This window comes from Protomyctophum parallelum (genome assembly GCF_964188405.1).
Source record: "Protomyctophum parallelum genome assembly, chromosome: 21".
Classification (NCBI taxonomy): Eukaryota; Metazoa; Chordata; class Actinopteri; order Myctophiformes; family Myctophidae; genus Protomyctophum; species Protomyctophum parallelum.
The window spans coordinates 19415438-19431476 of NC_139713.1; the positions used below are offsets into that span (position 1 = coordinate 19415438).

The 16039-nt window shown below is 41.7% G+C and overlaps 1 protein-coding gene across 1 annotated transcript in view; it reads left to right on the forward strand.

The window, feature by feature from the left end:
• Positions 1-5125: 5125 nt before the first annotated feature.
• lpar1 (lysophosphatidic acid receptor 1) overlaps positions 5126-16039 on the forward strand; it is a 60954-nt gene continuing 50040 nt past the window's right edge. The window contains exon 1 of the mRNA XM_083793991.1: positions 5126-5456. The gene's annotated coding sequence lies outside the window, so the exon portion shown is untranslated. The remainder of the gene's footprint in view (positions 5457-16039) is intronic.

Below are 16039 nucleotides of genomic sequence, written 5' to 3' on the forward strand. Positions count from 1 at the left end.
TCTCCATTCCTGCAGCTACGGTGGTTTGTTTACTACAAACACCTCACTGAGTGTTACCATATGGCTTTAAAACCCTGCAGGCAAAACAAACGTCTCTATACAGGCTGCCTTCACTTATACCACTTATACCATGTTTGATTCCCAATAAACAAGAGTGAATGCTTTTGGGAAATGTCACAAGCACATGGAAGGCCTTTGTTGCATGATTGGAGCTTTCATATTTCCAGTAGTTTTAACCACAGTCTATATAGACTATAAGGTTATTTGCAGCAAACTAATCGATACACATGTGTAATTGTTCAGGATTTTACAGTATAGTATAGTGGTTAAGATCAGCTCACGTACCCCTGATGCCCTGGGGTTCATTCTCACCACAGACTTCCTCCTCCGCCTCCCCTGGACTGTACGTCTCCCTCTCAGCGTCCCAAATGTCTGTCTCGATAGAGAAAAAACAAAGGGGTGAGTACTGCCCTGTCATCTTTAAAAGCAAAGCAAAACAAAACAAATACAGTGAAGAAGTTCAACAAGGAGTTACTCTTCCTGAGGCGTGGAAAGTGGAAACATCTCACATCCCTAAAAGAAAAGACCAACTCAGCACATATGACGGATACACCCAGTTTATCCTGGAGTATGTCTCCCCTCTCTGACACAAGAACCACGGTGGATCAGATGTAGCCTGTCATAACATGCTAATATGGCTAATAATGCTGTATTATTAGTCATACCAATACAAGGTTGTGTCAGCAGAAAAAGACGCAGAACCAATAGACAATAGAGGCGTCCCAGGGTCTGTACTCACTGGGAATTACCAGGGTGGATGGACGGACCAATAAGGGTCTTAAATGGTTTATCACACATGTGATGTTATGGCTGTATTCTTTAGATTTGCAGCAAATCAGAAAAAACGTTATTCTGATCATTGAGGAGATTATGAAAGGCCTTTTGTTTACTTTATTACTTTAAATAGGATTACAAGGGCAAATATATTAGCTTATAGCGTTAGCTTATAGCAATAAGCACACAATATACGGCAACCACCGATACAATATTTATTCAGCTGAGTATGGGTACCCTCCACAAGCTCAACACATTCTTCACTTTATTCATGTACACATTCACACACCGACAGCATGCAAAGGAATCCATGCAAGGCATCGACCTTCTCGTCGGGAGAAGTTAGGAGTTTAGTGTCTGGCGCACGGACAGGGAGGCAGTGGCGGAAGTGTTGTGGTGTCTTTGAGCAAGACACTGAACACCTAACTGCTCCCGGTGATTGATTGATTGATTGATTGAATACTTTATTGGCAGAAATATAATCAGTACAGGGTACAGTCAAACATAAATGTCATCATCATCATTTTTCGACCGTGGTCGAGATTGTGGATTTCACAATAACACGCCAGACTTCCCGGTCCTTCATTGCCATCCCCAGTTCCTGCTACTGATGCCTGTGTTCCTAGCGATGACAACAGGGAACGACAGTTTTCTACCTCTGGTCTGCTTTGAGGCAGGACTCCAGAGAAGAAGGGAAGATATAACCTCATTGTTCTGTAGCAGTGGCCGGCAAACTGTGTTCTTCTGGATCGGACTAGTGAAGAAACATGAGGAAGGTTGCCATATATTAGATTAGTCGATGGGTTGCTCTTCCAAGACAGATTTTGCGCTCTCATTAGAAGGCGGGTGTACAGTAAGTGCCATCCAACCGTTTCTCTAGTTTCTTTGAAAGTGTCCATGTCTCGGAGCCGGAGAGTGGAATCGGCTCAACAGTCGTCCTCATTTTTTTTACTTTTAACATCTTACTAAGATGGGATGACCAGATCTTATGCATGTCATTGCAGGCTGACCAGGCCGTTCCTTTCCTAGTTTGAAAGTCCTTTTGGGACAATTTGGGAAAATACTTGTAGTCATCAACCTGTTTCAGAGGGTCTAACATGGGACTTATGGGGGCTTCCAGTAGACTATAGGTCATGCTATGCCCTTGCATGACGTGATGTGGGGAAATACTTCCTCAAGACATTTGGCAAAACATTTACTTTATAGACTTTGTAGACAGTAGACAGTAACCTTGTACAGAGATGGTGACGTTCACTGTCACCAGAGAAAAACAAAACAGGCTATCAATGCCATTGACAAAGACACAACACTATCAGTGCTAATATATTCGCCTATTATACCAGAGGTTTTCAACTGGTGGTCCATGGGCCACTCGTGGTCTGTGAAGGTATTGCATGTGGTCCCTGACACCTGCTATCGAACCAGACCACAAAACAAGGAGGCGCAGCCTTTGCGCTTAAAGGCAGGCCCACTATCTATAACATGAGGTACCTTAGCATGTTCATTATTATTAAATATTTCCAATCACGTTAAAATACGAACTAATATAACTAGGCTTATGTTAAAATAATACGTTAAAAACAGAAGCTTTGTGTAATGATTGTGCGATGCCCATGCATTTTGTAATGTAGGAAATTGAAGATTTGTTTTTATCGACCATGCACTAGTTGGTGCACTAAATGACCTGGTGATGTACGATGAGTGATGACACATCAATGTTGTCAGCATGGGAAGTCGGATATCAATAACTTCTACAGAAAAGGGAATTAGAATTTAGGAAAGTGCAGGCCTACTGATTTGACTGGTTGAGTCACCATTATTAGGAAATGTGCCCATATAATCCCACTGCACTGGTTACCAGTTGTGTTCAGAATTGATTTTAAAGTTAACTTGTTTGTTTTTAAATCACTAAACAGCCTGGCACCTGTGTGTATATTTCTGACCTATCAGCAGACAAAGTTTTACTTGACCCCCCAACACAACGCTGGTGACGGAAGGTGACAGGGCATTCGCTGCTAGGGCTCCACTGCTGTGGAACCAACTCCCATTGGAAATTAGACGGACCACTTCAGTGTCCACTTTTAAAAGACTTTTAAAAACTCATTATAGAAAGGCTTTTAATGCGTTTTTATGAACATTTAGTTTCTGCTTTTCTTACTTTTTCATTATTTTGTATTGCTCTTTATTTGGTTTTGTTAATTTCCAGTTGATTTGTATTGCCTGCTTATGTAGCCTATTATGTGAAACACTTTGTAAACCTGTTTTTGAAAAGTGCTATACAAATAAAAGTTATTATATATTATTACCATATTTGGATCGAACCACAGTGAACTCGAGGTCCAGACCCTTCCAATGATATATGGCATGATATGTTGTTGCCAAGTATTGGATGAGATATTGTGTCTCAAAATAGTGGCTTCAAATAAAGTTTTGGAATTTTACAATACAAATCTTAAAAAAAAAAAAAGTTTTACTCATACCTAGGGAAAAGAATCTACTTCAGTTGCATTCACCTGTGTTGCATTCACATACACCAAACCAAACTCATAGCCTGATTTACATCACATTTTATTCCTAAAGAATATGGCGAAAATTTGTGCAAATGCCAAAATTTTTATTTGGGCCTGAGAGGCTATTAAGTGTCATCAAATGGTGGTCAGTGGCTCAAATCCTTAATAGTGGGCCTTGATACTAAAAAGGTTGAAAACCACTGATATAACATTCGCCATAAGTTACATACAGTTTATTACATGCCAGAAAAACGTCATAAAATTAACAGCGAGGTGTCTTTTCTCTGCTGGAGGTGCAAAAAGCAGAGGGACTTTCATCCGTATGCTCTGGTCATGCAGTGTTGTCATCATTTTGGCACACAGTTGTAAATGTCATCTAGCTTGCGGGTTTCTTCCCCACTCCCTTCGCCTATTCCTTTTGGCTCTGGCGGGGGGTGATTGGAACAGACACCAAACGTAATACATTGACCTATAGCTTTTCTAGCAGCAAAGACTTGTGTCGCAATAGATTGGAAGTCTTCTATTCCTCCGATTATTTCATTGGCTAAATTAACTATCCAGCCATACTCCCCTCTAGATAAAATGAATTACAACATTAAGAATAGACAGCAGGACTTTTGGAAAGCCTGGCAAGCCCACATGGATTATTTTGAACAATAAAGACAAATATGCACTGGGAATTTAATGTTTAACAATTGAGCTGTCAGAATGTTTGCACTGTGTGAACACATGTTTTTTTAAATAGTCATATATTATTGGGAGACTTTCCACAGAATTCTAGCTACTCTAAGATGTCAGTTTAACTCGGTGTAAAGTGGATGTGTCTATCAACAGCACTGCAACACGACACTGGACCTTGACCAAGTTAACTGTAGTAGATAAATGCAAACTATGTCATAAGGAGACACAGGTGATTTTTTTTGTGAGGAAGTGTTGTAGCCACTATTGCCACCACCTTGTGTGTGTGTGTGTGTGTGTGTGTGTGTGTGTGTGTGTGTGTGTGTGTGTGTGTGTGTGTGTGTGTGTGTGTGAGGGTGTGTGTGAGGGTGTGTGTGAGGGTGTGTGTGTGTGTGTGTGTGTGTGTGTGTGTGTGTGTGTGTGTGTGTGTGTGTGTGTGTGTGTGGAGGAGGGGGGGTGGGTCCCTACTAATTGTTGCCACAAAAATGTCCATCTACGTTGTTCAGGGGTTTGTGGGCCTAGTATATCATATAGCTTAGCACTCCTCTCCTCTCCTGCTGCCATGGTGGCTGGTTTACTACAAACACCTACCTAAGTGTTCACAGATGGCGTAAAGCTGGCAGTCTGGCAGACATAGCTGCTCCAGGCAAATACTTTCCCATAACCTGAGAGAACTTTCATATTAGAAGAAGGGAGTCTTTTCCCTGCGATGGCAGACGGGAGGAAATATTTCCAGTGTATTCTCTGGAAGGTTAATTGGTTAAGAATACAATGTGTCTTTGAGACCCTCTATCTGTCTTATTCTTTTTCTCCCTCTCTTTTCCCATTCCTTGCCCCCTCCACCCATTCTCTCTCTCTCTCTCTCTCTCTCTCTTCCTGTCTCTCTCTATCCTCTTAACAAGTTACTGAAAAATGTGTTTCCAATTACGCACTGAGGGGAAAAACGAACAACCTCTCGTCTTGGCGCGCGCGCGTGCACTGACTGTGAGATCGTTTGTGTGTATGTGTATGCGTGTGTGCGCGCGCGCGTGACGTCATGCGCAGACAAAGGTCCTCTCCTGTGGAGTGTGTGTGGCAGTCGGATCGGAGAGAGAGAGACACCGAGGGACCGGAGCGGACACATCAGGGCTAATTCCATCTGGACTGGAGGAGAGAGAGAGAGAGAGAGAGAGGGTGAGAGCGAGAGGTACGCGGATCAAACACTGTGCGTTGCTATACGGACGTAAAATGAAAAGTTTACCAGCCAGTGACTTGGATTTGGAGATTGACAGTAACCCGTCTCTGACACTGCTGTTGCAGAATCTCTAAGGACCGTTTGAGCAACATTTTTTTACGCACCGAGAATCAACATTTCTTTTGGACATTCGGGCGCAGGGACCAGACTGGGAGTTTATCTCAACTACCTATACCACTCTCACTGGAAAGAAAGACATTGTAAGTACAGCAAATATTACATTGCTTTATGAATGAACATTAATGTGCATATCGTATGGATCCATATACCCGCGAAATGTTTTTAAAAATGCATGCATAGCACAGGTTGTAAGTCTAAATGTAGGCTACCTGCCACGTAGACGTGGCAAGAATGCATTCAGTACAGATAAAGGCTTTGATAGCATTAACAGATGCCCGAAATTGCTCGCTCGGTGTGCGCACCGTTATTTGGCTGGGAAAGCGGTTGTGCGCCTGCATAGGGGACGCGGCTGGAAGGAAGGACTTGTTGCGCCAAGGGATGGAATTATTGGGAAGCTTTATCAAACTCTACGATTTGGAACAATATTTTTGGAAGGAAACGGCCGCGAAAAACATGCAGCAATCGGGTCGATCTGGCAGTAAAAAGAAGAAAAAAAAGAGACTTGACATCTGTCTTGATTTTCCACGCTGATCTGCATTCAGGGAATGTGTTCGGATTTGTGTGTGTTCTTTTGGATGGATCTCTTACATCAATTTCTGTCTCTCTGTGTCTACCGCTCTATTCCTTCAAAATTGATAACTTATAGGCATCGAAAATAAACTAAACTAATAATACGACGAATAGTCGAATACTATAATGATAAAAAATAAAATAAAGCATTATACTACTACTGCTTATCTTCCAGTGGGACACGCGCCAGTGTAGTATAGTGACCTATAAAACATGCATGAGGGCAGCAGACTGAATATTGATAGTCGGCAAACATAGCAGCGCTGGCCTCCTCCCAAAGTATACGCCTTGGTGCTGGCTACCTCCGGCCAGGACTCAATACACTGCGGTGTGCCTTGGACCCAAGCCTCGAAGTTCAACAACAACCTCATGAACTGACTTCACTCCTCACTGAACTCTCTTAAGGCGATGACGTTGGCAAAAGTGGAAACGCGCAGAGCTTAATAAAAGTGGCTCACATAAATATGAACTTTAGAGAGCAATAGGCTACCATGTGATCTGTGAGAGAATGTTTAGTCTGGCGACTGGCGATACATCGAGGACCGTTTTAACTTTAAGCATCTTACAGGAGGATGGGGAGGGAGATGCAGCAGATAACAGGGGGGGGGGCGTTCAGACATCTGGGTGGATGAGAGTGAGAGACGGCGAGTATTGTATTGGTGGCCCCTGTTATCGCACAACTTAGACCTACTTTCCATCCTTTTGCAGTCTGTTGTTTATCGTGCTTATTAACCACTTAAAACACCATGCAGGTTTCCCCCATGGTGAACACCATGCAGGTAGGGTTGCCACCTTTGAGATATTGAAATAAGAGACACTCTTTACGCCTGCCGCGGCCTTGCGGCGCAGGCGTGTGCGGCAAGGCCGGCAATAAGTTGAAGCAATAAGTTGAAGTTTCCCTTCAACTTATTGTTTATGGTATGCTATCCACAACTTTAGAAGTAGAATTTTGTTTTCCAAATGAGCATAACAACATCAGCAGCCCATTATAAAATATATGCCAGCGACCCCCATAAGAGAAGATTTTTACACAGTGATTCTCAACCCATTTAATTTCAAGTACCAGTTTGACATGCATTAAGTATACGGACCCCCATTTAATGGCATTCTATCTCTGGGACCCCCAATTCATATTGTAAAATCAATGTTAATTTAACTCCATGATGGTCCATTTGGTTCCATTTGTACACTCTCAGAGTTACAGACCCATAAGGGTCCATTTGTTCCAAACTATAATTTAGCTGGGGACCCCCTGGAACTCCCTCAAGGACCCCTGGGGGTCCCCGGACCTCACTTTGGGAACCACTGGTTTAGGCTACTTTAGGTAGTGTGTGCCTCCCGCTAGAACAATTGTGCTGACTTTAATATTTCCTGTGTTATGTTTTGTTCATTATTGTTAAATTCAGTGTTGACGTGTAGGGGCTATTTAGGAAAATAAGGAACAAACTGCGTTCCTTATTGGTTCAATAAGGGACGCATCATTTAATTCTCAAATAAGGGACGATTCTGTATTTTAAGGGACGGGTGGCAACCCTACATGCAGGTTTCCTCTCCTTTTCCCTCTACACCATATCTCTTCGCCGTGAATAGTTGATCCGCACTCACAATGTGTCACCTTGCAATGCGTTGAGAGTGTGTGTGTAGATCGGGCTATTTTGTCCCAGATTAGGGACGCGAGGGTTCATGATTCAAAGTTGATGACAATGAATGGTTTAAATTTGTCTCGTGGCACGCTTAGCAGAACACACGCTTAGCAGAACTTAGGAATTCACAGAACAGTGGATACCTTGCATACCTTTTAATGGACCAACAAAAGCAGTAAGCTTGGAGATATACTTTACAACCACTGTTACATGACATGATTGCAGCTCTGCTGCGACTTATGTCTGAGAATGAAATTCCCGTAAAGAGAGAAGGGAAGGATATTCCATTTCAGGGAAGTCTCAGGTGACCTCCCGGCTCCCGCAGTGAATGAAGCTCATTACTATATGTCCCTTTCTTTTATTTATTGCAGAGACATATTATCAATCCAGCATTAGAGCTCGCCCATCAGGTTGAGTGTGAAGACAATCATTCTTTCCACAACTGAAAGAAAAACAAAACCCAACCCTGTACACTTTGAATTAAACATTACTCTTAGTCTTCACCAGCAATCCAAAGATTATGAATGGCTACGGAGTCTGAGAAACGTCATGAAAGGCACGACAGTATAGCTCACAAGGTATAGACTGGCCTCTTGATTGATCACCAGCTATTTACTATATCCAAAGGAAAAGCTTTTCTCCAGAGTTACTGGTTAGTGCCTACTTTACAGATTGATGGAACCTCTCTGCGGTCATTCCCTGACGAAGACCTTACGAGGTCGAAACGTTGGTTTCCGAAAGAAAAGGCCACGATGTAAAACGATTATTTAAAAAGAGGAAACCAAAGAAAAAGGCTGCACACTAATCGTGGCCCTGTTCGTGGCCCACATCGTGTAAAACGATGTAAAACGATTATTTAAAAAGAGGAAACCAAAGAAAAAGGCTTCACACTCAGCCACGATTCGTGCCTATGAGTGTGCAGCCTTTTTCTTTCTTTCCTTATTTTATATACGTTAATAACGTGTATAGAAACTGGATCTCCTATTGGGAACAAAGTGTACCACCTGATCGACTGACCGACCTACAGACGTACGGTACAGACATCGGCATCATCAGATTAAAAAATCTTAATTGAAGCCAAAACACTGGACCCATAGAACTTTGTAATATAAAGAATCATATCATTCTTCTTATTCAAGATCATTTATTATGACCTCATCTCAGGACGATTTATGTCGGTTAAGGACAACATTAAATAATCTGTTGTATATATAGATATCTCAGCATGGCTACACATCATGCATAAACTTTAAGTTTTTTTTAGACTCAGTAGGTGTACTCTATTTAAAGTACTTGTGCGCATGTGTGTGTGTGTGTGTGTGTGTGTGCGTACGTACATGCAGAGAGAGAGAGAGTGTGTGTGTGTGTGTGTGTGTGTGTGTGTGTGTGTGTGTGTGTGTGTGTGTGTGTGTAGTACTGGGTATATGTGAGGTGGCTTTTGATGCTGTATAGCAGTGTATCCGAAATTAGGCTACTGACTCAAGCTTATTCTTTTATACTTTTCTAGATAAACTTCCATCATTCATAAATCCACGCTGGAAATATTATTTGGTAATTAACAAGATCTCCTCCCCACCATCCAAACGGCTAATGGTGCAGGCTATTCCTTAAGTACTCGCACAATAACAATATCAACCCTATACCACAAGGCCTGTAGTAAATCTCTTCCTACCCATCTTAAAGTCAGGGGTTATATGGAGGGTTTGGCAACATAGCCAGTGGCATTGGACACAAATTTCTCCACAATTATTTGGAAACATATTTTGTATCTTCCCATGACCCATTTTTTGTCTCTATACCATTGCAAAACACTAAACCAGGCTGAGACAGACCAGATAGACTGTGGGGGGCCTGGTGGCCTGCCTGGAGCATTTGTTCTTCAACATTCCCAGTAAGGGAAAGTAAACGAAGAAATTAAATCTCTCCTTTTAATACAACAGCTCGTTAAAGCGTATCTTACGACTCCAGTCACCACAATAGAAGTCTGACGTGGAATGACTGAGCAGAATATTAACAGTGGTTACGACAAATGTACCACCACTACAGTATAGAGGCTTTTTGACCACTTCCCACTTAATGAAACAAGGAAAATGCCTAAATCATGACTGGTAGTGGGTACAGAATGCTATAGAACAGTGATTCGCAACCTTTTTAATTGCAAGGACCTCCAGTTTCATAAACATTAAGCAACAGACCCCCATTTGATATATATTTTTAAAATCTTGATACCCCAATGTATTCTGTGAAATCCTCAAGTGTTCAGTTAACTCTTAGACTGTACAAATGATATTGACCCAATACAGGTCCATTTGGTTCCATTTGTACACTCTTGGAGTTACAGACCTTTAATCACCCCACATTGAGAACCACTGCTATAAATAGAAGCGTACCACCAGGGAACTGAAGGTGATGATATTGCACTCTCTCTCTTTGTGTTGTCATTCCTCCAGCGTGGTACGGTGGGGTGTCTCTTGTAAACAATGGTAACCTCTCTCCAAACATTCCGTGACAGGCCTATTATTAGGGTCATGACCCATTTTGGGCCCCGATTCATAGTTTACAAAACCAGAGGGCTGATTCACATACTTTGAAATACTGTATACTAGGCATGGAACGATTCACTCAACTCACGATACAATATGAGGTTCACGATACTTTCACGATATTAAAAAATATATAATTATATTTTAAAGAAAAATGTGTATTTTATTTTATATAATTTATCTTCCCCCCTGAGATTTTTTATTTAACTACATTGCAAAAGAAGTAGCATTACTTTTGACAGTGCAGAAACATAATTGCCTTCCTTGATGAGCATCAACGACCATCATCACCTGGACACAGTCACAGACACACAGTACCCCTCTATATTGCTCTACTACTGAAAGTGACAGATTGAGACAGACAAGGAGACAGGAATAGTGCATCTGATCTCTGAAATCACGCCTCAACAAAACATAATAGTACACTACCACTTCCACACTGCCAGATTAGACTCTGCATGTCAGTTTGCTTCACTACACATGTTGTACCAGTATTGCTATTCTTATTTATTGTCTATTCTCCAGTATTCATCATGCCCAGGGACGTGCACACATAGACATCAAAGGGGGCTTGAGCCCCTGCCCTTTTACCTGTCTGCTAAACAACTGCCCTTTCCAGACCATGAATGCAGCATTTACTACGGTGAAAGAGATGTAAAAATGCCACTCCTTTCCATGCCATTCTGGAAGGCAGCATTCAGGAGAATTGTTTTTTTCCGAAGTCTCCTGAACTTGGAACGCAGCATTTTGGCGTTGAACAAATTTGTTTAGAAATCCATGTTGTACACCGCATCTCCAGTAGATAATTGTTGGTCTAACTTCAGTGCTGGGTTGCGACCCGAAAACAGTTGATCTACAAGCTCTCAACGCGTCGCAGCGCGACACGTTGTGAGCTTGTACATCTGCTATTTTCGTCCAAAGTGCCCTCTTACGGGATCACGCCTGCCTGTTCTGGCTCTGGTCTCGCTTTCCTGCCCGGAGCCCGGACGATATACAGTATCATTATTCAACTTTTTTACAACATCGATAGGCAATTATGCAGCCGAAGTGTCCCGATTTTTAACCACTTTCAACCTCGTATCCATATTTTGGGCTTCTAGGCGAAAGGTTTTCAAAAGTGTTAAAAAATGTTCAAAACTAGCTAGCTGTTCTACAAGGCAAGCGCACTTAATGTGTCAAAGCGTGTGTTCAAAGCACCACACTGACATTGTGACAGTGTGCTATTCTAGGCAAATTCTTATCCTAAAAAAGTGTTTTTCAGATGGATTAGAAAACGTTGCATGTTATGATATCAGTCAGGATCGGATCAATAAATCTGCCATCGGTCTTGTTCTATCCCGTCCCCTCTTTGACATTTCTCTCCAAAGTTGAATGTTGCCACCACTGTTGGAGCAGCCATAAACTACACAGGTTCATCAATGTTCTGGGCATCTTCATAAAGTTAGTGTTAGTAAAAAGCAGGTAAAAGAGTAACGTATGTCGGCTCGGTATGTAAGCTGCGACCATGAGACCCGTTTCTGAATTAGTCTATAGCCTGCAGCCCATCTCCCTCATGAGCAATAAGTAAATACTTATCACCCACCTTATTCCTGTCCCCACTTCCGTGTCTGCACCTGGGGGGCTCACCTGGTCAATTACACAGCATTTTGCTGTGTGGTCTTTCTAATTATGCATTTTTAATATCTTTAAATATATATATACACATATATATATATATATATATATATATATATAATATATATATAATGTTTATATGTTTTGTCCAAAATTAAATGGACAAGACATAGTAGGCCTAGATGCCTTTTTTGTTTTAATGCCTTTTTTGTTTTAAATTCTTTGTCCAGGTATAATTCCACCGCGCATCAGGTCCGTTGTGTCACAGGGGCAGGACACAGAAGCAAATGGGAGGAAGAATTCACCAGAGCGCCTCGGGCAGTTTATTTTATTTCATCAGTCATAACAAACAGAGGCTATGGTGGCTAAGGTGGCATAAAACAGGTGAGTAACCGAGGCAAGTCCATTCAATTTGCCAATGTCTGTGGTCGACCACAGACATTGGCTAGTTGAATTGACTACCCCTGTTACTCAGAGATGGGTATAGTCTTTTAATTGCCACCTTAACCGTCGTTTGTCTTCCTTTGTACTTTGCACCTAAAAAAATTAGGTGCATTAAACGATCTGAGCTGTTACATGGGGGGGGGGGTGTTATATTTTAAAGACGTAGTTAAATGAAAAATATGTTTTTTCACACTTTGAGCATATCAGTGGTCATCATATGGGCATACCCAACATTTCCATTTTGTGTATTTTTATATCAAAAGACCATAAAAATCCAATTTGAAATTATTTCATTTGAACGCAAACGTGATAATGTAATGCGGCCCGAAGAATCTTGATTTAATTTGATTGATTACCACATTAACAGCTGATTTTGATTACAGAACTACTTATTTTTAATCTCATTCAAGATGACATCCAGACAGTGTATTACTAATTTTTAACTTAATCAGCACGCGAAAATACGTATCTGAAAACATTATAATCCAGGTAGTAGCAAACATGCTGAGCTGACGTCTTGTCTCTCACTTGTAAACAAACATAATAGAGCCACAGCGGACTGAACTGAAAAAATGGGGGGGGGGTCGCACCCAGGGTGCCGGCCCGAGTCCGGCAAGCTGCCCCTTGACAAATCTTATCTTATGGGGGTCCCTGGCACAAAATGCCCGCAGAGAGATACAAATCAATTTGGTGGTCCATCCTTGGCATTAAACAATTTTGAGAACCAATGCTCTGTACTATTCAGAGCTGCGTCACCTAGTATAAAGTACATTTCTATGGTTTGTTTGGGAATGTTTAACTCTCAGGCGGGATGGATATGGCACATAGCACATTATTAGTGTCAGCATGTTTAGACAAACATAGGGAAGTGTTTGAAAGTCATTCTAGTATAATGGTCAGTGACTAATGATGGATAGAAGTTTAAACAATATCTAAATGCTCCTGACGTAATACATGCCCACCCATCCGGCAGTTATACTGTTGTAGGAGGTCAAAACAGATGTTAAGAAATAATAATTTGCTAATGTCTCAGGTCTGGGCACTATCACGTTGGAAAATTATCTTTTGCTTATATGAAACAATTATGTAATTGCATCTGTATGTGATAATATTTATAGTACCGTGGACACATTGGTCATTTGCACTTCATGGTTCATATGCTTTGTCTATATTCCCCAGGCAAAGGTCAGTAGATGGAGAAAGGTGGAGGAGGAAGGGAGGGGTGGGAGAGAGATAGCAAGAGAAGGAAGAATAATAGTGTTGCTTTCGGGTGGAAACCTTGTAGGCCTATGTCAAAAAAAATAAAAAATAAAAACTCTTCAGGAAATAGAACAAAGAACCTAGCTGTGTCTCAATGGACCCAAAGTAGTTATTTTAGTCACAAGCTCTTGTAAATACCTTTCATTGGTTGAATATTTTATAAAACCCACAGCCACACTTGGGACATACCATTCATTATAGGTGAACATTTGCAAAGTTTGAGAATTTTCCATAGTTTCAGAAATAGCATGGGTGGACTTGCCTACAGTACTTTCACTACCGTACTTTTGCCCAACATTGCCATATAGAGCAAAACAAAAACATGGAGTATGGACATACGTACAGTACAAGGTTTTCTGCCCGATGATGGCGACGACATATGATGCATATATCTTAGGCTACTGCACATTCTATTATCACTACTTAGTGTTTCTTCTTAACTAACCTAGAGATCTATGGGTGCTGCAGACCTACAGTATAATCACATCGCATACCAATGACATATGCCATATATTCATTCTCAAACCTCTTTTTCTCCCTCCCCCTCCCCCTCCCCCTCCCCCCCCCCCCTCCCCCTCCCCCTCCCCCCCCCCCCCTCTCTCTCTCTCTCTCTCTCCATCATCTAATAAAGAAATGCTTTCAAGATATAGAAAAAATATATATACACATTTCTTTCAGGCTTTATTGTGGGGTCGTTATTTTGATTGCAGCCCCCATAGAATGACTGAGTGGCTGCTTATTGGTCCTTACAGAAAGCTTTGATTAATGGATAGATGTGATTGGATTGTTGATTCAGATCCCTCCCCAATTGTAAACCACTTTTCAGGGGAATGTCAAGGAGAAACGCCTTAACTGATCATACTGAAACACCTACTGTGTCAAAGACTAACTGTCACTTTCGAGGACGACTGTTTTATGTTTACCTTTGACATTGATGAAGATGGGGCCTTCGAAACATCTGTGTTGTAACAATTTAGGGCATCAGCTCTCCTCCCCCTTGACCACAGATCTGCATTCCAGTCACACAAAGCGTCCAGAGTTCAGATGACAAACGGCCTTCACGGAAGACAGTCCTAAACAAAAATCATGTTTTGTGACTCCCCTCTTGGAAGAAATCCAATACCTATGTGGCTAACACAGCAAAACAAATTCCATATGTTTCGCTTGTGTTGTAAGCCTGTCAATCAGCTTTTTTGCAATTTGTTGCACAACAAAGTATATAAAACCAGAGCTTTAGTCAATAGGTCATTAGCACAATTCCTTTTTGTTACGTTAGGCTAATTTAACTCTGAAAGTATACAAACGTTGTATGCTGTAGCTACTCTCAGAATTGAATGAGTCTAACCTGCACATTTAGTGTATACATTTAGTAGGCTACAGCACGAACTGTGATCTAGTCTTCTTGTACACACATCACAGCCTTCTATGGCCTGTTGAGTTGTTCTATGCACTGCTGTGAGTGGAGGTCATGTTCTTGCTCAACAGCATGTCTATAGTTATTTTAGAGAGTTGAGATTACACCCTCTTTCCCAGGACCAGATTGTTAGTGGGTGGAATAGAATTCAACTCTCATGGTCAGAAGACTACTTTTCTAAACATGTTAGGCTGGAACTGAACAAGACACAGGTGAACGACATTTGCAATTACAAACAGGCGAGACAAGACAGGCAACAACTACAGGAAACATACTCTAAAATAAAAGGAACACAGCAGTAAAAATAAAACCCAAGAACACCACATAAAGAAGGAAACAATACTATATCACTACAAAATAAAGCGTACGGCGACAGATCCTGACAATTGTAACACACAGTGACAGCATGAATACAAGACAAAAGAAAAGACAGCCTGGTATGTAGTAGGAAGTGGTTAAGAGTTTGGTGGTTATGGGGGGTAACAGATTTCCCTTTCCCAGCCCACATTAGCCACTTCTAAATGGGGGATCTTGAGGCGTTCCAAACCCAGCATGGAGATAATCCACCCATTTGGTCCTTTGTCTATGCCCTGCATGTGGCATCCTCCAGTGGTGGAAAAAGTACTTACAAATCTTACTTAAGTAAAAGTATCAATACTGCAGTATACTTTTACAATGTATTTGTAAAAGTATAAAAGTATTGGCATCAAGTACAGTACCTAAGTAAACATACTTAGTTACTTTCCACCACTCGATATAATCCACCCATCTGGTCCTTCATGGTCTCTGCCCTGCATGTGGCATATCCTCCCAGCTGGCCATGCCTCCTAGGAGAGACGCCTCGGAGACATGTTAGACGCCCGGACCACCTTAGCTGGCTCCTTTCCACATAAAGTCTCTCTCCTAGGTGACTGAGCTTCTTACCCTGTCCCTAAGGAAGATGCCAGCCACCCCCCTGTCCCTAAGGGGGGGTGTTTTCTGGCCGTTCTAAACAAACGTTATGCCAAATCATGCAGGGCCGAGTGTGGAGAAAAGAAGCGCAATCATTTGGACTTTTGTCCAGAGCGCCTCATATCCGTCACTCAAAACTGTAACACCCGCAACTATAACAGTGTGACTGTGACAGCTGTTTTCAAGTGGAGCAAATGAGACGAGTCAAGTGAGGATAGCCTCTC